Below are 22,980 nucleotides of genomic sequence, written 5' to 3'. Positions count from 1 at the left end.
ATAACATTTACATAATTGGTAACTCTAGTTAGTATTAAAATCAAATAAGAACAAATGAATCTAAAAAGGGTGCCTTGGGGCTTTTGGACAAACCCAGATTCTTCAACAATTACAGATGAAATTATGTGGAATATTGTTCCTTTATGTTATTTCTGCCAAGAGAATCATAGATTGCAATTCCTGGCATATCTCCATATCTATTTTCTACTAGTTACCATGCAGTTCATTTGCTTTGTTTTCCTTGAAAAGCAGAGTATTCAATGTTCATAACAAGGATCAAATTTCTCCCCAGGAAAGCAGGGTGGTGTTACATATAAGATATTTGAATTGTAATGGAATTCTTTGTACAAGAAATGGCACACCATTTCCTTAACAGGTAAAGTAATTTGGAAAGGTTTTTATGAGATTTCATAATACTGGGTAACCTAGGCTCATTAAACACATTATATTCTCCTTATTGTAACTGTTGAAATACTGGGCTCTGTGGCATGATAATTTGGATTCTGTAGCCTGCCCTACAAACCAATACCTTTGATAAACCTACATCATTGTATAAAACATAAAGATTAAGAAGATAATTATAATCTCTACTGCATAAAAAGTCATTGTTTCTATTACCATAGAATTCTTTTAATCAACATTTTGTTTTTAAGAACCACACAAGTATTTTGGGAGGAATAGACATGGGAAGAAGACACTTTCTTGACTCCCAAGAATATGATGGAAATAACCAATATAAATGATGAGAAACACAAAGGAACACTTTCTTTATTTTAACTTTTCTTTCATTTGAAAAATTATGACTAAAAATAATTTGAGGAAAAGTTGAAGAACTAAGTTATAAATTTATAAGATTGATTTATCTAAACTAATTGCTTATTGCACTTAGAAGAAATATGTGCTTGGAATATGTATTGAGTGAAAACCACTTGAATAGGCATTCATGCCAAGCTTTATTGAGAACCACAGACTATAGTGAGCAAAAATAGTAGTATTACTAAATGGTTCAAAATCTCAAAATATTCACTCTGATGAATAGCATCTCACATTATACATGAAGACAACAAATTTTACTTGAGGTCAAAGTGAACTATTTCTGTACTTTCTCAGACTGAAAATTGTGCCAATTATAATATTTTAATTCAATATCTGATACTACAAAAAAGTGAGGAATCAATTAGTGTAGGATTTTGTAAGTTTGGGTCTATTAATTCAAATTTATTGTCAGTGTATTACACAGAAGGGTTAAAATTAAATCAGGCTATATAAACAAGACAAAATTTAGAAAATTGGCAATGTGTAAAAGCGAGATGCTCAGCAAAGTTAGAGCATATTAAACTGCCTTTTCAGAGCATTATGAGCAAACACAATACCCTGGTGTCTTTATGCCTTCAATAATTTAAGAAAATTGTCTGAATATATGCAAGCAAAATGCCAGATATCAGGGGCAGTGAAAATCAACTTGCAGAATGATAAGCAAATTCTCCTGCCCACTTGCACAATGAAAAGAAGGAAATATTTTGAGATAAGTGTTAGGCATGCAGGAAAAATTATTTCAAAAAGACCCTCAGTCATGTGAAAGTGATCTCAAGCCTCTGCACTTCTTGACAAATGGTCTTGTGAAGTGGTGGTGAATTAGTGCATATTTCAAAGTAAAAGTTGCCCAGGGCACACAATGTAATTAGGAAATTACTGTGCTTTACCAAGGCAAAGATTTTGCCTGATCCACTTTTCTCTTTACTGGAAAACAAAAGTTTTCATTGACATTTAGCCTGGGGGGATAACAAAAGGATCTTACTGATATGTATAGTGCACAAGATGAAACTCTTGCAAATACGATAAGTTCTGACACTGTACAATATTGTTTTGAGATTTTAGAAATTTAGGAACCTGAGAAACCATTGTGGTAGTAGCTTAGCATCAACTGCAAGTTGAATGAGATATGCTTATTTCATATAGTGATTTTCTGGCATCGTATTGTTATATGCCAGTAAAGATTTTCTCGTAGTCATTGTGTTTCTTCTTTTAATTTAATTAAAATCACAACAAATTGGTTAAATTATTGCAGACCAACAATTGTCAGTGAAATTAGAATATGATAGGCTAGAACTCAAGAAAATTCCGCTTACAAAGACATTCTCTCAAACTATAGGAAAGTAGATTTTTTTTCTGTGACTTGAACAATGAATACTTATAAGTAAAAGATCATGTTGCCATGCCAGTATTAACTGAAAGAAATGTTAACATTTCTGACTGCCTGCTTACAATATTTCAAACTGCATTTTTGAGTTATGTGAACATATTGTATTCCACTGTTTGTCAAAGCTATTTTTAATGTTTTTGTGTTTCCCACAAAAACTCCTAAACTGTAGGCAGTAATATGCTGGCATAATCCTTATTCAACTAAAAATAGAAATTAGAACCAATTCTGGAATATACCTTTGTAAACCTATATCCTTTTGTATCCAACAATCGATTGAATTAATATTTATAACATAACCATAGTACCATTAACTGAAGTAAAATGTAAGTGATTTTCCCTAAATTGGGAATAAGTGACTGTTGCCAAATTCAAATACCTTCATAAAAATATGATTTGAATAAAACTTGAATCATCAGGAAGTGTCATTGTGGGTCAAGCGGTAGAGTTGTAGCCTTTAGCTGAAGAGATCAGGAGCAGTGCCAATACCCAGAGTACTAGTCCCATGGCTGACAAGAAAGAATGAATCTTCACATAGGAGGCTCATGACAGTGAGGAGCCTTTTTCACATGGTACTGGAAAGAGAGGAGCTCTAACATTCACCATAAAGGCAAAAAGGCAAACAATTTTTTGTAAAAATTTTGATCATTTACAATGGAAAGAAATTTTGGATATTTCTGTGAGGTTCATCAAAGAATGAAAGGCATAATGCATATTTCCTATATTTTCAGTTTGATCAAGGAAAAAATTATGAGGTCAAACCAATGAGATAAACAACACAGAGAGAGAGGCACTTTGCCATACACACAGAGATGGTGAGAGGTCATTGAATGTGGTTTTTTTCCTTAATTACTACTTGCAGAAAATCATTAATAACATTCAGGTTTGTGTGTGTGTGTGTATGTGTGTGTATCTGTGATTTGTGGGGTAGCTTGTTCACATCTGAAAATAAGGACCTACTTTATGCAGCCATGTGGACTCCTCATTTGACAACACAAGTGTGGAACTGTCATTTATAAATTGTGTGTTTTCAGTAGAAATACTAGTTTTATTAAGTGTAGTCTACATGTTTTAATTGTTTTGCTGGTTTTCTGGCACACTCATAGTTACAACTCATCTTTCATTACTCCGTTTAGACAATGGTAATAAGTTATGGATTGATTGAATCTAATTAACCATAATTATTTCCCAACGCAAACTTACATTTCAATTACACCCAATGAATTGTCTGTCCCATCAAGGGAATTAATTTTCTGAGCACAATATATTTTAAAGCACAGCAAAGAAAGTACAAAGCACCTTCATTTACATGAGATGTCTGAAACAGAATGTAGTTTTTAACCTGATTTTATAAACGCTACACATATCAGTGAAGAATTCTGTTTCCTAAAATTATAAGAATCCTCTATATATAATGTGACTCAAAATGTCTCCTAATGTATGCTGAATGGATTCTGCTTGAGAAACAATACAAATTACAGAAGAGATGTTGCTACACTTGTAAGAAAATGGAAAGATTTGAAAAAAAATATTAAGTAATCAAGACAGAAAGGAATATAGGGTTACGGTTTCTTTATTTGCAATAATTAGCACACATCTAACACTCTCCTAGCAGAGGATTACAATATGCAAAACCTAGATACATAGGTCATATAGAATGAGAATAAATGAAAGGGTCTCTGTCAACCTTCAAATAATATGTAGTTTTTGATGAAACACAAACACCTACTAACAAATCACTCTCAAGTACACAAAAGAGATATAATATGATCTTTTTTGTCCTCATTTTGGGACCATTTTCTGAATTGAAACATTTCTGTTACAATAACCAGTCATAAGAAAACACAATAGATGTCCTAACATATTACCTTACTTTTAAGATTATTTTACTTTTCTTCTAGAGACTACCCAAATAGTGAAGAAAAGAAAAACATGAACAATACTTTGAAATATGGGTCTTATTGAAAGAAATAAATGTCCACACAAAACATCTTATTTAGTCTTTGCATTGTAGCACTCTATTTATACACAGAGTGGAATGCAATTGCCTCAGAATCCAATAGAGACAGCTGAGGTCAGACAAGCAACAAAAAAAAATCTCTTTGCTCTTTCTTTCTGGACATTTTCAAGCACATTTCCTACTAATTAAAACAATATACCAGACATTTAAGAAATTTCTTCAGGAGGGAAGGAAGATGGCGCCGAGACAATAGGGACGCTACCTAGCTTTCTCTGACAAAAAGAGAGAACCAGGGAGTCCCACGAGCCAACTATCTAAAGAAATCCACAACAACAAACTCAAAAAGCAACGGAGAAGGACTCAAACTGGAAAAGAAATCCAGATAAAGCTCACATCCAACTTTCTCAAAGAATTCGGAACACGAGGACCCCTCCCCCACCTCTCGCCCAAAGCCGCGAAAAGCCGCGCCAGACCAAGCCGCGAACAGTGGCTTGAGCGGGTGCCGGCTCCACGCAGGGAAAGCGGGGGCGGGCACCGGCTCTAACCTACGAAAAGCAGCGGCAGTGGAGGGCGCCAGGCTGGGAGCCCAACGGCTGCAGAAACCAGCACAGAACTGGGCCAGTGAATGGTGGAAGCAGCGGAACCCAGTCGCGGAACCAGAACAGCAAGCAGCGGAACCCAGACGCAGAACACAGGCAGCAGCGGAGACCCAAGGGGAGTGAAAGACTCCCCACCACAGAGGAGCTCCCGCAGATGGACGCAGAGGCGTGAGTAATACAGCGCATCCCCAAACACATCGGGAAAGCAGAGCGGGTGCCAAGCAATAGAACTTAACTCAGACCCCAACACGCCGCCCGAGAAAGACTGGCGGGAGCAGGGGGGCAAGGAATTTAGAATCCTTTCCCTCCCCTCAACAGCCCCCCCCCTCAGGCCATTGACTGGAGATTGACAGGCGGGCTACCCATAAGTCCCAGCACCCCACCAAGGGAGGCGGGGCTGCCCCAACTCCCATCCACCCAACGGGCTAAACCCCCAGCCCTCTGACTTGAAACTGACAAGCGGGCAGACCCTAAGACTCAGCACCCCACCAGGGGAGGCGGAGCTGTCCCAGCTCCCACCTGCCCACCAGGCTCCTCACCCAGGCCACTGGATCTGGAGAGTGGAGCGCTATGGGACCCTGCCTTACAACAGTGGGTAGGGGGTGCGGGTAAATAGGAGCCAGCATCTGCCCCCCCTCAATTCTCTAGCGGGGCATCCTCCAGCTGGGAATCCTGAGCAAGACACCACCGAGGGCCCCCCCCACAGTCACAGACTCTGACAAAGCAGTGGAAACACAGCAGGGCTCTGAAGGGACGACCAGCAGCCAAGCTCCCCTTCTGAGAACCAAAAAGGCACAGCTCCGCCCTTGGAGCCCACGTCCCCAGCTGGGCCTCGCCCCTGGGAACAGAGGGGCCTCCTGCTGGTCCTACTGAGAGCTCCTGAAACTCTCAATCCCCACACCCTTGGCTTGGGGCCTACCCTGGAAGCAGCACAGGAAAACGTCCACCAACCACGCTCAGACGGAAGCTCGCAGATCCATCCCATGGTCCACTGTGAGGCCACTGGTTGGGCTAAGAGCTAGTCATGCAGCAACACATAAGTTTTATTCTAATACTTTCCAAACTATGTACTCAAATACTCTACCTACTTACCCCCTGACCTCTCTCATTCTATTTCTCTGTCTCTGGACCTCTGCTCCTCTTTCAACCCTTATACTGCATGGATCTACACTTGATGGCTGTTGAGCAACATTGTATATCTAGGTGTTCAATCATTCTCTAGGCTCAGAGGGACTTAAAGACAATAGAGATTGGATTGAGAGGCTTATTGTTTTGGATATAAATCGCTTATCAGTGAATAGTTAGACTAGTCCATAACTGCACAAAAATAAAGAGTGATAACACCAATCAAAACTTATGAACATCTAGAGTCTGCCAGCTACAGAGGTCTAGGTTGGACATATCTGAAAAACTATAATTGTGTTTAGTATTAATCTTGCTCCCATTTTCAAATGGGCAGAACAAGAAACTCAAGAAAAATGTCAAATCAAGAAACAACACCTCCCACCTCCCCCACCCAATGTAAACAGCCAATGCAACAGTCACTGACAAACCTAGAGGAGAGTCTTCCAAGTGCTGTACAAATGCAATTGATAAACATCATTAATGAAAAATGTGAAAATATAAAGAAAGAGATAAGGGAGGAAGCCATAGCTGAACAAGAGGAAACCATAAACAAGGTGATAAGTAAAAAAGAAGAAGCCATAAAGGAGGCCATAATAAAGGCTGTTCAAAGAAAGATGGATGAATTCATAGAATCCACAAATAAAAAGGTGACCGAACTCCAGCAAATGTTCAAAGAAAATAAAGCGATGGAGCTAACCACTCAAGTGGAAATCAAGGAGCTAAAGAAATCCATACATGATCTAAAAGAAGAGATGCAAGGCATAAAAAATGAGCAATTAGTAGCAAGGGAGATGAAAAATAAAGTAGATAGCTTTGATAGCAGGTTAGACAATGCAGAGGAGAGAATCTCCGGGGCTGAAGATAATTTAGTTATCATACAGAAAGAACAGAAAATGAGTCAATCCAAATCTAGGAAAAATGAGAGAGCGCTTCAGGAGGTCCAAGACCTGACCAGAAAACAACATCTCACCGCCACATCGTAATCCGAACTGGATCAGTAGAAACCAAAAAAAGGATCCTAAAGGCAGCCAGGGAAAAGGGTTCAGTAACCTATAAAGGAAAACCAATCAGAATAACCCCAGATTACTCAGCAGAGACCATGCAAGCAAGAAGTGACTGGAAGCATATATGTCATGCCCTTAAATCAAATAACTACCAACCAAGAATTCTGTACCCAGCTAAGATCTCATTCATAACTGAGGGAACAATAAAAACATTTCATTCCAGGGAAAAGCTGCAACAATATGTCGCAACAAAACCAACACTACAGAGAATTCTGAAAGATGTTCTATACATAGAAAACCAAAATAAATGCAATATAGGGAAAGAAATGGCACCTAAACAGCATACCACCTGAGGACCACAAGAACTGTCAAGACACAGGCCCAAACAAAAGCTTTCAAAAATGGTAGGAACTAATAAATATCTCGCAATCCTAACTCTCAATATCAATGGACTTAACTCTCCAATTAAATGGCATAGGCTGTCTAGTTGGATCAAAAAGCAAGATCCATCGTTCTGCTGTCTTCAACAGACACATCTTACCCAAAAAGACAAGCATCTTTTGAAAGTGAGAGGTTGGAATAAACTCTATCAAGCTAACGGCCCCCATAAACAGGCTGGAGTCGCCATCCTCATATCAGATAAAATAGACTTCAAACTAAAATTAGTAAGAAAAGACAAAGAAGGTTACTACATACTACTAAAGGGATCTTTCCTCCAGGAAGACATAACGATCCTAAATATTTACACACCCAATCCCGGAGCTCCAAACTTCATCAAGCAAACTTTACTTACACTGAAACCATACATAGATCGAAATACAGTGATTGTCGGTGACTTTAACACACAACTTCCACCTATGGACAGATCAACAAGGCAAAAACTCAACAGAGAAACCTTAGAAGTGAACAACTATATAGAATAACTAGATCTAAAAGACATCTGCAGAATATTCCACCCAGCAACGACACAATATACGTTTTTCTCAGCAGCACATGGAACATTTTCCAAAATAGATCACATCTTATCCTATAAAACAAACCTGGACAGATTCAGAAACAGAAATTATTCCACGCACACACTCAGACCACAAAGGCATCAAACTGGAACTGAACACACATCTCCACCAACGAAAACCCTGTAACTAATGGAGACTGAACGACACATTGTTGAATCACCAATGGGTCATCGAAGAGATCAGGACAGAAATCCAACAGTTTATGAAATTTAACAGTAAGGAGCACACAAACTACAAACTCCTTTGGGACACAGCAAAGGCAGTACTCAGAGGAAAATTTATAGCGCTGAGTGCCTACAACAAGTTGGAAAAATTGCAAACCAACGAGTTAATGTCTCACCTTAAGCTCCTAGAAAAAGAGAAACAAAGCAACCCTAATCCCAGTAGAAGAAAGCAAATTATTAAAATCAAAGCAGAATTAAATGATTTGGAATCCAAAAAAACTATAGAAAGAATCAACAAAACAAGGAGTTGGTTCTTTGAAAGAATTAACAAAATTGACAAGCCCTTAGCAAATCTTACCAAAAAAGGATGAGAGCATATCGAAATAAACAAAATCGCAGATGACAATGGTAATATCACGATAGAAATTACCAAGATCCAGAATATCATGAGGGAATACTTCTCAAACCTTTATGCCAAAAAATTTGAGATTCTAGAAGAAATGGATGAATTCCTAGACAATATTAACATACCCACACTGAACCAAGAAGAACTAAGCCAACTCAACAGGCCTATTTCAAGCTCTGAAATAGAAATGGCAATTAGAGAACTTTCACCTAAGAAAAGCCCAGGGCCAGATGGACTCACAGCTGAATTCTATAAGGTCTTCAAAGCAGAGCTCACACCAATACTCCTCAAGCTCTTCACGAAATTGAAAATGAATGTTCCTTACCAAACTCATTCTATGAAGCCAGTATAACCCTCATCCCCAAACCAGACAGAGATTCATCAACGAAAGAGAACTATAGACCTATATCTTTGATGAACATCGATGCAAAACTTCTCAACAAAATACTGGCCAACCGTCTACAACAACTCATCAAAAAAATTATACACTATGATCAAACTGGATTCATCACAGGGAGGCAAAGCTGGTTCAACATACGCAAATCAATTAATATAATTCAACACATCAACAGGAGCAAGGACAAAAATCACATGGTTGTCTCAATAGACGCGGAAAAGGCATTTGACAAGATCCAACACCCCTTTATGTTAAAAGCTCTGGAGAAACTAGGTATCCATGGAACATTCCTCAATGTAATAAAGGCTCTGTATGAGAAACCTACTGCTAGTATTACACTTAATGGTGAAAATCTAAAGCCATTCCCTCTAAAATTAGGAATGAGACAAGGATGCCCACTCTCTCCACTACTCTTTAACATAGTACTAGAATTCCTAGCCAGTGCAATAAGGCAAGAAGCAAGCATAAAGGGGATCCAAGGAGGGAAAGAGGAAATAAAACCATCCCTCTTTGCAGATGACATGATTCTGTATTTAAAGAATCCTATAGACTCTACTCCCAAGCTCCTTGAGCTGATCCAAAGCTTTGGAAGAGTAGCAGGCTATAAAATCAACCCTCAAAAATCAACTGCCTTCCTTTACACCAACAGTGAGAGGAACGAGGCAATAATCAGGAAAGAAACTCCTTTCACAATAGCCTCAAAGAAAATAAAGTACCTAGGAATTAGCTTAACTAAGAATGTAAAGGACCTTTTTGACAAAAACTTCAAAACCCTAAAAAAGGAAATTAAAGCAGAACTCAGGAAATGGAAAAACCTCCCATGCTCCTGGATTGGAAGAATCAACATGTGAAAATGACAATCTTGGCAAGAGCTATCTACAAATTCAATGCAATACCCATCAACATCCCAATGTCATTCTTTAAAGAAATAGAAGAGGCAATCCAAAATTTCATATGGAATAATAAAAGACCCCGTATAGCAAAAACACTTCTTAGCAGAAAGAACAGCGCTGGATGAATTTCAATTCCAAACTTTAGACTCTATTACACAGCTATAATTCTCAAAACAGCTTGGTACTGGCACAGGAACAGGCCTGAAGACCAATGAAATAGAACTGAGGACCCAATATTAAACCACAGACCTACGGCCACCTAATCTTTGACAAGGGAGCCAAAAAATAGAATGGAAGAAAGACAGCCTCTTCAACAAGTTGTTTTGGCAGAATTGGTTAAGCACCTGCAGAAAACTAAAGCTGGATCCTTCTTTGTCACCTTGCACTAGAATTAACTCCAAATGGATCAAAGACCTGGAGGTAAAAGCTGACACACTGAAAACTCTACAGGAAGGAATAGGAGATACACTAGGCCTCCTTGGCACAGGTCGAAACTTTCTTAATGAAGACCAAGAATCACAACAGATCAGAGAAAGGCTGGATAAGTGGGACTGCATTAAACTGCAGAGCTTTTGTATGGCAAAGGACATAGCTAGTAAACTAATCAGGAAGCCTGTAGAGTGGGAGAAGATCTTCACCAACCAAACAATGGACAAAGGCCTCAAATCTAAAATATATCAACAACTCAAAAAATTGAACCACTCCAAAACTAACTTCCAAAGTAACAACCATCCCATTAAAAAATGGGCCAAAGACTTAAAGAGAGTCTTCTCTGAAGAAGAAAAAAAAATGGCCTATAGACACATGAAGAAATGCTCAACATCTCCAGTCATAAAAGAAATGCAAATCAAAACAACTCTAAGATTCCACCTCACTCGAGCTAAAATGGCCAAGATATGGAAAACGAAAAACAACAGATCCTGGAGGGGATGTGGCCAGGAGGGATCACTACTACACGGTTGGTGGGAGTGCAAACTCGTTCAACCACTATGGAAAGCAGTGTGGCAGTGCCTCAAAAGGCTAAACATAGAACTCCCCTATGACCCAGCAATTCCACTACTTGGCATTTACCCAACCACCCAGAAACAAGGACATACTAAACCCACTAGCACAACCATGTTCATTGCAGCACTATTCACCATAGCAAAGATATGGAACCAACCTACATGTCCCTCAGTTGATGAGTGGATCAACAAGTTGTGGTATTTGTACACAATGGAATTCTATGCTGCTGTCAGAAAGAATGACATCGCCCCATTTGTTAGGAAATGGAAAGACTTAGGAAAAATCATATTAAGTGAAGTAAGCCAGAGTCAAAGGAACTTAGGCTCAATTCGTCATAATCAGTAGAAACCTTGGGCTCTACTAGCAGAGATTTGCAATAGAGCAAACTCTTGATACATAAGGACATATAATGTGAAGCTAATTGAAAGGACCTCCAGGATAGTGAAACAAAAGCTATATAATGAATGATTGTTGTCCTTAATGTACTATGTTGTCTCTCATCTCCTTTGCTGTCCCTTGGTTATCTCATATTGGTATAGTATCTCACTTTGTTATCTGATATATTGAACTTATTTGTATTTGGATATTTGAAATTTGATAGGGAAGGGGGAAAACCAAGACGGGTGGGGAGTGTGGGGTGGTAGGGAAACGGGTACCAAGACATGTGAAAGGGTATCAATGTATGTGAATTAATGCACCTTCTATCTGGCAAATATCATGTAACCCTTTTACTAATTACAATAAAAAAAAGAAAAAAAACAACAAAACGGCCCTGACAGCATCTGCTTTACCAGGTTTGGAGAAAACCCAGTGAAATAACCTACAGAAAGCACTAAGCAGATCCCTAGCCTACGAAAAGAGCCCTGAGCAAATACTAATTTTAATTCTTATAGTCAAGGGATAATTGTAAAGTAGATTTGTCCAGTGACAAACGATCAGGATGCATTTCCTCTGGACACCACTGCTTTCTGGGCTCCCCACAGGAGGAAGGAAAAGCAGGAAAGGAGATGAAACCTGAAGGCATCATCCACATTCAGTCATTCTTGTAAACCACATGGGGGAGGAGGGATTTGTAATTGTAGCTAAAAATAAAATTATTGAATGACCTGTGGCTATTGCAGTCTTTGCTTAGCACCTCTCAGAGGACAGGTACCACCTGCTGAACCTGCTCTATGGAACAGCAGAGTCCATCAGCCCCAAGGCACAGTAAGTAGGAAGGTTAAGGCAATAATTCCAGGTCTGGGTCCAAGCTGGGTCTGCCATTGATGATGTAAAAACCTCCCTCTCCACCCATCTTTCCTTCCCTCATTGTATTGGTCCTGGGGCTAGATCTCAGGGGCCCAGACACTGTCCCTGAGCTTTTGTGCTCAAGGTTAGCACTCTACCACTTGAGCCACAGCTTCTCTTCAGGATTTATGTTTTTTGTAGGTCATGGGGCTTGAACTCTGGGCTTGGGTGCTGTCCTGAGCTCTCCAGCTCAAGGCTACCACCCTTACCCTGGGCCTGAGCGTGTCCGTAAGCTCTTCCACTCAAGCCTACCACCATACCCTTTGATCCACAGACCCACTTCCCATTTTCTAGTGATTAATTGGAGATAAGAGTCTCACATTCTTTAGTGCCTGGTCTGGCTTTGAACTGCCAACCTCAGATCTCAGTCTCCTGAATAGCTAGGATTATAGGCTCATGCCTATATATTATAGGCCTGGCCTGTGCCTGGCCACTTCAGGACTTTTGATGGTTAATTGGAGATAAAAGTCTCACAGACACTGCCCAGACTAGCTTCAAATCAGATCTCAGATCTCAAGTCTCTTGAATAGCTGTAATTAAAGATATGAGTCACCATTCCCAATTGGCACTGCCCTTTTGATAAAATAGAGAATTGGACCATCTACACACACACACACACACACACACACACACACACACACACACACACACACACACACAGTGGGACCTGTAGACATTTCTTCTTTGCTATTTTCCCCAGCTGTTCAACACTTGGGGGAACCAGTTTTAATGACAGGAAACAAGGTCATATGGTTGCTGGGAGACCTGTGGGATACTGTGCAAGAGTCCTGCGTGGAACTAGGCCAGGTCAACAGGTATGATGAATAGGTTTGCAGATAGTCCCATTGGGTCTGCGGACCTTTGGACCTTCAGGAAAGTGTGAGCTGTGGCAAGAGGAAAATCCCGAAATAACAAAGCCTGTTTATTATTTTAATGATATTCTCTGTGTATCCTCATACCCAATTTTCTTTTGTGCTGGTATTGGGGCTTGAACTCAGGATATGGGCATGGTCCCTTAGCTTTTTTTTTGCTTTTTTTCCTCACCTCCAGCTTTTTGCTGGTTAACTGGAGACAAATTTCATGGACTTTCCTGCTGAGCTGGATCTTCAGTGATCTTCAGATCTTAGCTTCTTGAGTAGCTAGGATTACAGAGCCACCACTATCTGGCTTCACTAATGTTTTATTGAAGAATATTTTCTATCCATCAAATAGCGGAAACTCCGGGAGTTTGGCCTAGTGGTAGAGTGCTTGCCTAGCATGCATGAAGACCCAAGTTCTATTTCTTGGTACCACATACTTAGAAAAAGCCAGTAGCGGTACTGAGGCTTAAGTGGTAGAGTTCTAGCCTTGAGAAAAATCCAAGGACAGTCCTCAGGCTCTGAGTTTAAGCCCAAGACTGGAAAAAAAATAGAGGAAACTCCAGAGGGCAAAACACATGGTACAATTAGCATTTTAGGTGATTTTGATTTAGTGTAGTCTTACATGTGCATGTGGACACACACACACACACACACGAGGGGAAAGAGAGGGGGGGCGGAGACAGAGACAGACAGAGGCAGAGAAAAAGGTCCATATTAACAATTTTACTACTAAATTGTTACCTTAGAACTCTTTGTGTGCTTTTCAACTTGGAGCATTTTTGGAAAACAGAGTTGACATAAAGTGGATAATGGGTTCTTCTTGGCTCCCACACTGGTAAGCTGCCATGAAATGAAATTCTTTTTTTGTGTGTGTGTAGGTCATGGATCTTGAACTTGGCCTGGGCCTACCCCTGAGCTCTTCAGCTCAAGGCTAATGCCCTATCCTCAAGCCAAGCACCACTTCCTGTTTTCTAGAGGTTAATTGGAGATAAGAGTCTCAGGTTCTTTTGTGCCTGTGCTGGCTTTGAACCTTGATCCTCAGATCTCAGGTAGCTAGGATTACACATGTGAGCCACAGCACCCTGTGAAATAAAATTCTTTTACTGTGTGTATTTCTGTGTGAAAATTTTTTTAAAATTCTGCTCATATAATAAATCACTTACTGAAATGAACTCCAAAAAAAAAGAAATTTCTTCAGACACATAAGAAATTGTGACACAACACATTTTTCACTAGTTTATCTTGTTTTCTTATAAGGGCAATGCAATAAAATTCCAGGGTCTGCAGATTCCTCAGAAAAATAAAAGGTTCTAATAGAGTAGTAAATGTATTTGGGCCAATACAAACCTTTGAGTGTTGTTACAGTTTATAATTCTGCATTACTTTAGAATCCCTAGAATGACAAGAATTAAACCAGGACAAAGAACAGCACTAGAGAAACTGAGCAGGCAAACAATGGTACTAGAGAAATTCATATCTGAGGTACACACATCTATTAGGTAGTTCATTTTTGGAAATTTCTTCACTCATTTAACTTATGTCATAAAGACCCAGAGTTTACTTGAACACTTCACTTTCAAAATTCACATATGGAATTTGAATTAATTATCAAAACTTTACAATTTCAGATTCTATTTCTATGAAACATATGCTGTCAGCTTCTGACAATATACACTATATATTTCAGCAAAGGAAAAGAAAAAAACCATATGTAATACAAACTGAATTGCTTTGTGACAGTGATATTGGAACCATATGTACCTTCTTCCATTCTGACAGGCAGGTTAGTTTCTCCTGTGGGGAGAAAAATTCTCTTAGTACAACCAGGAATAACTGCTTTAAAAAGCAGGTACTAGACATATTTTCACTGTAGAAATCCAAAAACAGATTTAATTAATCTTGTGCAATTTCATTTTTAGTCACATTTTTGACCCCCGTAGGGGTTGATTTCAGCTCTTGGAGATTTCAGTTCTGAGACTTTCAAGGACCAGAGTTCTGAAATTTGAACCAAAGCATCACTTCTGGCTTTTATTGGGTATTTGGTTCCAAGCTATAGAAGCAGGGCTGTGTGCATGCTTTGTTATCTCTCTACTACAAAGCCATATTGCTAGCCCAATCTACACATTCTGAAAATACTTTCATTTCTCTATTTCACATATACCAGAATCCTTTTCAGGAGTTATATTGGAAATATAGTAAATCTGGTTTCCCCAAAGCTTTCACAGTTTATATTAGGTAACATTCACAGTGTTATTCAAGGAAAGTAAGATTTACTTACAATATTTAAAATAAAATATATTTAGAAGTAAAGCCAAAACAAAATGCACATAACTTCTACATTAAATTTGCTACTTATCTGAAAACATGATTTCATTTGAAGGTTTTCTTTAATAGGCATCATCAGAAGTGGCTCGGGAATAGTTTATATTCATGTGGAATTTAATAGATTTTCTAACTCAATTGGTAGAAAATTTCAGCCTAATGTGTCTTTTGAGGGTAAAGCAGAGCCAGTACATAATACCACTATGTTTGTTGTGACCCACATAATTAAGTCAGAGAAAATTAAAAATGTCATGTCATGGGGAATGGAAATTGGTACTTTCTGAAGTTTGAAGATGTAATGGAGGGTTCGTTTGTCCATTGTACAGCAGCGACTACTTTCAGAAAACTCTGGGTATTACCTGGTAGGACTTTAGGAATGGAAAAGGAAAAGCCAAGATCAGGACAGAAATATCAAAAAATATCCATGTGCCAAGTAGTCATCTTACACAGTATGGAGACAGAAGAAGGCAAAGAAGAGAAGGGGGTCTTACCAAGGAAGTCAAAGCCCTTCTTCACTGCCAAGAGAGAAGACCCAGAAGAAGGCTTTCCCCTAGCAACCTTTCTTTGTTTCTCCTGTTGCCCCTGCGTGGGGTCACCGTGATTGTGACGCAGCTCAACATCCTCACTTCCAGTGCGCCCAGCTCCTAAATTCTGCCCTGTCCGTCATAACTCAGTGGACAAACTCATTTTCACAGCGAAGGCGGAAGACAATGTCTTTCTTCATTTGACTCTCTGTTCTTGGGAACAATTTAGTGGGCAGGTGGTAGAATTCAGTGAAGGAATATCATAAACTTATATGACCTACATGCTGTCAGTGCCTTAAGAAGTTGTATATTACCAGTGTGTTTTTCTGCTAAATACATAATATCCATCTCTTCTTGAACCTTAACTAAATATGTATATTTTCTTATTTGGTAGAATTCTTGGAACATCCGAAGTCCAGGTTTCATTGGGTGCACGATATAATCCTCCAGGAAAAACAGTAATTTATGACTCCACTCTCATTTTAAGAAAGACCCCAAGGAATATAGGTTCCATGGTTTCCCTCATTTGTAATACTTAGCACACATCTAGGAGAGGATTACTGTAGCTCAAAATCTAGGTACATTAGGTCATCTAGGATGAGAGCAAATTAAAGGAACTCTAGCATATGGAAATAATGGATTTCTCTTCTCTTGTTGTATTTAATGCATTATGTAATTTCTCTTTTTTGGCCCTGATGGTTATTCTCCTGTGGTTATTGTATCCGACTTTGTAACCTGATATATTGTGTATATGTTCATTTATTTGAAATAATAAAGGAAATGTGGGAATAGATGATTGAAAGCAGCTGAGGAGAAAATCAGGTGCATCAATGTGTGGGAAGTAATGCTCTTAGCCTAGTGAATGTAACTGTAACTCCCTATATATTATACTGACAAAGAAAAAGAAATTAGTAAGAGGAAGATGAAAAATAACCATAAATACCCTCTCAAAAATGCCTAGATTTCTTGCTATCTTACACTGTGATGAGTAAAGTGGTACACATGTAGATTCATAATGGCTACTAAAAATCACCATCATTAAAGGGACAAAGTCCTTTTCTTTGTGGCTCACCTGGATTTGAGGAAATTATTGGATATAATTTTTTCCCATTTTTATCCACTGAGTACACAAAATTTTTTTCCTGTTTTTCATCCTCTTTGGCTTCAACTCTTGGCTTGATCCATGTACCTGAAGTACTAGCCCAAGCTTGGGGCTGTGTAATTTGAGCCCTTTCCAGTTTTCCTACACTAAATTGAAGAAAGGAGTCTAGTGAATGTTCCTACCAAAGTTGGCTTTACTCCATTATCCTCATTTTTCAGCCCTCTGCATAGCTAGGATTGCAGGAGTGAGCCACTATTGCCCAACTTTTTGCAATGGTTTTTAAAGTGAACATGGAATGCTACCAAACACTAGTAAATAACATGGCCCATTAGAGCCAATGGCGCGAATCTGAAAATTATTAATGAAATTTAAGCATATGAAGTGTATTCTAAGTTCTTCAATATTGGATTCTGTTTGAAACTTTAGGTAAATCCTTTATGAGAGTCATTAGAATGACTTAAGAAGTCTTATGCAAAATAAGTTTGTATTTGCATTTCCTATTTCATGATATTGAGTTATGTGAAAAATATGTATGATATGAAGAATATAAAAAACACAAAGTTAATTAGCAGCATTAGAAATAGCATTTTATCTTTATATGACAGTAAAATTTATGAGTATGCTTTTCAGTAAATAAATGAACTTGCCCTACAATAGAAAAATGATCATAGGCACTTGAGATTATAAAATCTTAAATGAATATTCTGTTCCTAATGTCACTGCAAGTTTGTAATTGTAACAACTGAGTAGCCCTTAATATGATTGAAAGGAATTCTGCTTGAGGCATTAATTTATCCACAGTAATGAAAATTACTGCTCACAGAAGTCCTCATAAACCTTCATGTCAAATCTGTATGTGAGATTAATTGATATTTCCACATATTTTCTTGTGTGGTCAGCTCTGTAATCACCAAGAGTCATTAATTAAATTGAAAATTGGATTCATACTTATGCCATGTTTTTTCTCCAAAAAAACTCTATAAGTAATCAGGGTATTTTGTTTCCATCACATTTTGAATCATACTTATACTGAGATATAAATAGAAAAAGGTAACAAATTAGCTATGAACTGAGGAAATCACCTGTGAACATTTAGGACAAAATTGTATTAATATTTTTAAAAATTTTGTGTCTTTTATGGTTAGTGTGCTGAGAATGGGCTTCACACTTTAATGAGGTGTTTAATAAAACAAAGGTTAAAAACATAGAATGTCTACAATACTTTCAATTGATACCATCCACCTTTTGTAGACAAATTTTCTAGCACTTGCGTTACAAAAAATTTGACATCACAAAAATAATTTGTGTCTTATAATTGAGAGATAGCCAACATTGCAATTACATCAGTATCACCATATTTTTCTCATGACTTAGGGAATTTCAACTGGTGGCATATACAACCAATTTGTAGATTTTGCAACAAATACTATTAAGTGCAACAATCATGTTTACATTTTTCACTACTTTGAGTTTCCACACCAAAAAATATTCAACTCTGTTGCATGAAATTTGAGCCCACTATATTATTTGCCTGTCATTAATCAAAGACTTAATACATTATGGAATTTTACTAGAATGTTTGTAACTGAATGTGGTTTTTCTCTGCCTTAGGAGCTAGTTATGAGTCCATGATGAAAAAAGTAATCACATATTTCCATTCATTTATTTGTATGTATACACTCATATTTATATTTTCATGATTTTCATATTTCTGACATGGTATTTTTTCCACATAAGTACACTTATTTTTCTGAAAGCCCTTCAAATTGTGATTTTCACTTCCTGGTACTCTTGGTGATTTTCATACAGGCAAATGAACAGAAATTGATTTTTTATATGTATTTTTGCTGGGAATTAGCACAAGTGTCTTGTATATTTTTCTGGACACTTTCACATTCTTCCCTTCTAATGAATGGTTTTATTTCATTATATTTTATAACAATTTGAAAAATACTTCTTGATATATCATCGTTCCTTTGTGTTTATTCTTTGCATCTCTTCTAATTGAAATACACACTTGATTTATGTTTCAAATCAAAGTAAATAAATTTGGCAATATGGCAATTATTTTTACTCTACTCATTACAAAGTACTAGACTCATGTCTTTACTATTCTTGTGATACATTGTACATCAGTGAAAATTTTCTAAGATACTTCAGAAAATGTCAACTGTATGATTATGAGCCTTATCAGATCAACTGCATAAACTTTGAAGAATTTAACAGCAACTGTTAAAATTATTTTTTTCACTGATGTCAAATTTTATATTTTCACCTTATCTTGAATATTTCTAGTGTTAGAGTATACAAGTATAATTCCTGAGAAGCTGTCCACACAGTTAACAAATTTCCTTGGACTAGAAGTTCAACAGGATATTAAGTATTTCTCATAGTAATTGGCATTTGGCATTTTCCTGTTTTAAAATTACCAGTGTACCTACAACCACTAATTATGCTACTTACTAGAATTAGGAAGTAAACTGATATGTGTTAGTTTTCTTTTTATACAAATGAATAGGTTTTATTTCTTATTTGTTTGCAGAAATGATTCACCAGGCACAATATATGTGTACCACTTTTTCTGTTCTGTGTTATGAGATAAAATAATAAATATATTGTGACTCTCAAAGAAATGAGTGAATATTTGTTTACATTATCCTCATTAATTTCATTGGAAAATATGTTGCTCAAATGAATTCTTTTTTTAAAGGAACTTAGATGTGTTTTTATTTAAAATCATGCACCCATTCCAGTTTGCAAGGTAAACCAGAAATGAGGAAACTTTGGTAATGAAATCGAAAACTGCTTAGGTTTTTTTTATTTTTTGTGGAGGACAAAGCATCCTATTCTTTTCATTTCAGTTAGGTTTGTCTTTCAATATCAAATGGCATCCACATTTTACTCCTGTAGAATATTACAAAATTCAAAGATAACTCAAGTCTTATACAAAGTTCATATCAAGTCCTTGCTTGAGACGTTTATAAAAGTCTAAAATTATTCTCATTCTTCAAGATTCTGACCAATCCCTAAATTTTCATGAGTTATCGATTCTTCCCCAAAGGTCTGTGACAGCTTTTGAGGCTGAAGTTGCAGGGAAACTTCAAACATTTTATGAATATACAAAATACCTTCTAAAATTCATTCAGGGTGTGGAAATTCATGCATCAATAATTTACAGGTATAGTTCTAAAATGTTCAAGGTACAGTAGAGCAGCTAACGCAAGAGTCTTTCATGATTCTTTGTATGCGGACTTTAATTTCACTTTCAACTTTAAATTACCCACATATTTTTCTATACTTGGCTGAGTTGGGATACTTTTACACACCATTTATATTGCTAAAAAGGACAGCCTTAGAATATGTTTTAGGAAGTTTATAAAGTTAGAAAATTCTTAAATTTTGTATTTGATAAATTCACCTGTAATCATTATTGGAAAATTATTGGAATTCAGATAAGCAAGATAAAGGAATGAGATTCTTTGTCAAATTGATTATTGTTGTTAAAATACAATTTTTTTAATGTTCCAATTTGGTTTGCAAGGTTTCTGTGATTTCATGTACTTCAGCATTCATTAGAATGCCTGGCCAACTGTTATAGATTAACGGACTGAAAAGCAAGGGATTGAAAATTCAACTGTTTCTTTTTATGATCCTATTTGGTCTGCAAGGTTTCTGTGATTTCAAGTATTTAATGTCCATTAAAATGTTTCATCAACTGTTATAGATTAAGAGATTGGATCCTAATGCTTCAGTGATGACTTGATACCAGTTGCCTGAAAATGAAACATCTGCCTTTTCTCTTATTGTAGAAATATTCACCACAGAACAATAAAAAAGCTAGATAGCATTTTAAAAATTAATATTTCCATTGTAAATAAATGATTTCAACATAATTGCATGTTTGTATTGTCAAATAATGAGTTCACATGGTTGCATAAATAAACAAGAGCCTTATTGTCACATGTGTGCAAGCTACCCCTCAAAACACACACATACACACTGATATTAATGGCCAACTTTATGTAGTAGTTCAGGAAATCAACCACATTCAATTATCTGTAAACAAGTCTGTTTCGGGAGGGAGGTGGTCTCCTTTTCTGTTTGTCCTCTCACTGATTGACTTCATTCTCTTCTTGCTTTATCAAATTAAAAATATAGGAAATGTGCATAATATCTTCTGTTCTTAGATAGACATTAGAGAAACATAGATTATTTCCATGGTAAAGGATCTAAATTTAAATAGAGGTATGATGAATAGTAGAATAAAACATGTTACCCATGTTAAGAGAACTCAGAAGTTCATATATGATGAAGGCTTCTGCAATGCTCTAGAGGTCCCATAAATACAAGGAAAATAACTAAAATACTATCTACAATAATTTGAAATTTTGTGAAGTTAGTACTCAGAAATGCAAACTCAGACTAACATTTATTTCAGTAAACAGTGTCTGTGGCAAGATCATCTTCACCTTAAAAGTACTTATTATATTCAAATAAAAAAATCAAATTGCGTGCAATTTCAATAAATGTCCTTACCAGGCAAGCAGAAGTTTCTAGAGTTCTAGTCTCACGTAATTCTAATTTCACTGACAATTGGTGATCTGCAATATTTTGACAAATTTGTTTTTATTTTAACTAAGTGAAAAGAGGGAACACAAAGATAGCTAGGAAACATTATTTCATAGGAAGAGACAACTGTGATTGGAATATTCAGAATTGTGATTGTTTTAATTGTCTTCCAAGAATACTATTTCTGTGTTCACTATTATAGACAGAGCAAACTCTAAGAACAGGCTAGCACTGTTTGTAGAGTAAGGATCAACATGTGAAATAATAATATCACATTCAGCTTGCAAGGATACACCACTATGGTTTCTGAGTTTTCTGAATTTGTAAATCCTAGGACAATTTGTACTTTCAGAACTTGTCACATTTGCAAGCCTTTCAACTTCTGCACTACATATAACAGAAAGATCCTTTTGTTGTGCATCCCCTCAGGGTCAATGCCAAAGAAAAACTTTGGTTTCCACCAAAAGAGAAAGCTGGATCAGGCCGAAACTTTGACTTTGAAAAGCACAGAAATTTCTTTGGTCACATTGTGTGACCAAAAGATGCCTTGGCATCTTGACCATTTGTCAAGAAGTGCAATGGCTTGGAATTATTTTCCTATGGCTGTGGATCTTTACGAAATGATCCGCCTGAATTTCTGGCAGTTTTCTCAAAATATATTCCATTGTGCAAGTGAGAAGAAGAATTTGCTTGCCATTTTGCAAATAGATATTTATTGCCCAGCATAACTGGAATTTTGTTTGCATGTATGCAGATAATTTTTCATGTTTAATTCCTCAAGGCATAAAAAATCAAGGTATTTATGTTTGCTCACATAACTTGAAAAGTCCATTAATATGCTTAGATTGCAAAAGGATTCTGCTTCTACATTAATTATTTTTGGAAATTGTTTCTAACATGTTTAGCCTGATTTGAAATATAACCCTTTTGCTTCATTTTATTTTTTGCCAGTCCTAGGCTTAAGCTCAGGGCCTGAACACTGTCCTTGGACTTTCTCAAGGCTAGAGCTCTACCACTTGAGCCTTAGCACCACTCCCAGCTTTTTCTAAGTATGTGGTACCGAGGAATCGAACCCAGGTCTTCAAGCACTCTACCACTAGGCCAAACTCCCGGCCCCTATGCTTCATTTTTTTATTAAAGAATTTATTAACATTGCTTTTTATATCATATTTCAATAGACATACTTAACCAACAAATATTCAAGAAGGGAATCTCTATATACAATCACTGGCACTCAGATTTTAGAACATAATTAAAATTAGGCTGAGGTTTTATATGTCATGAATACATATTAATTTTTGTAATAAAACATTATGTCTATAGAGTCAAAAATTTTATGTCTGTGCTGTTGTGTTTATATTTCCAATACCATGTCCATAGATTGGTTATGCAAACATTGAGTCTTGCTCCTATACTGTTTGGATTTAATTGTCACAAATTAAGAACATTATGTGCCTTTTTTTTCCTTTGGTCTTTACTTGTCTAAGCTATTGAATTCAACAATGTTATAAGTAGCAAAATTTTCAATCCAAGAGAGTACATGAATA

The sequence above is a fragment of the Megascapheus bottae genome, chromosome Y (genome assembly GCF_031878675.1).
Source record: "Megascapheus bottae isolate mThoBot1 chromosome Y, mThoBot2.hap1, whole genome shotgun sequence".
Lineage (NCBI taxonomy): Eukaryota > Metazoa > Chordata > Mammalia > Rodentia > Geomyidae > Megascapheus > Megascapheus bottae.
Note: the sequence above shows the minus strand (reverse complement) of the source record.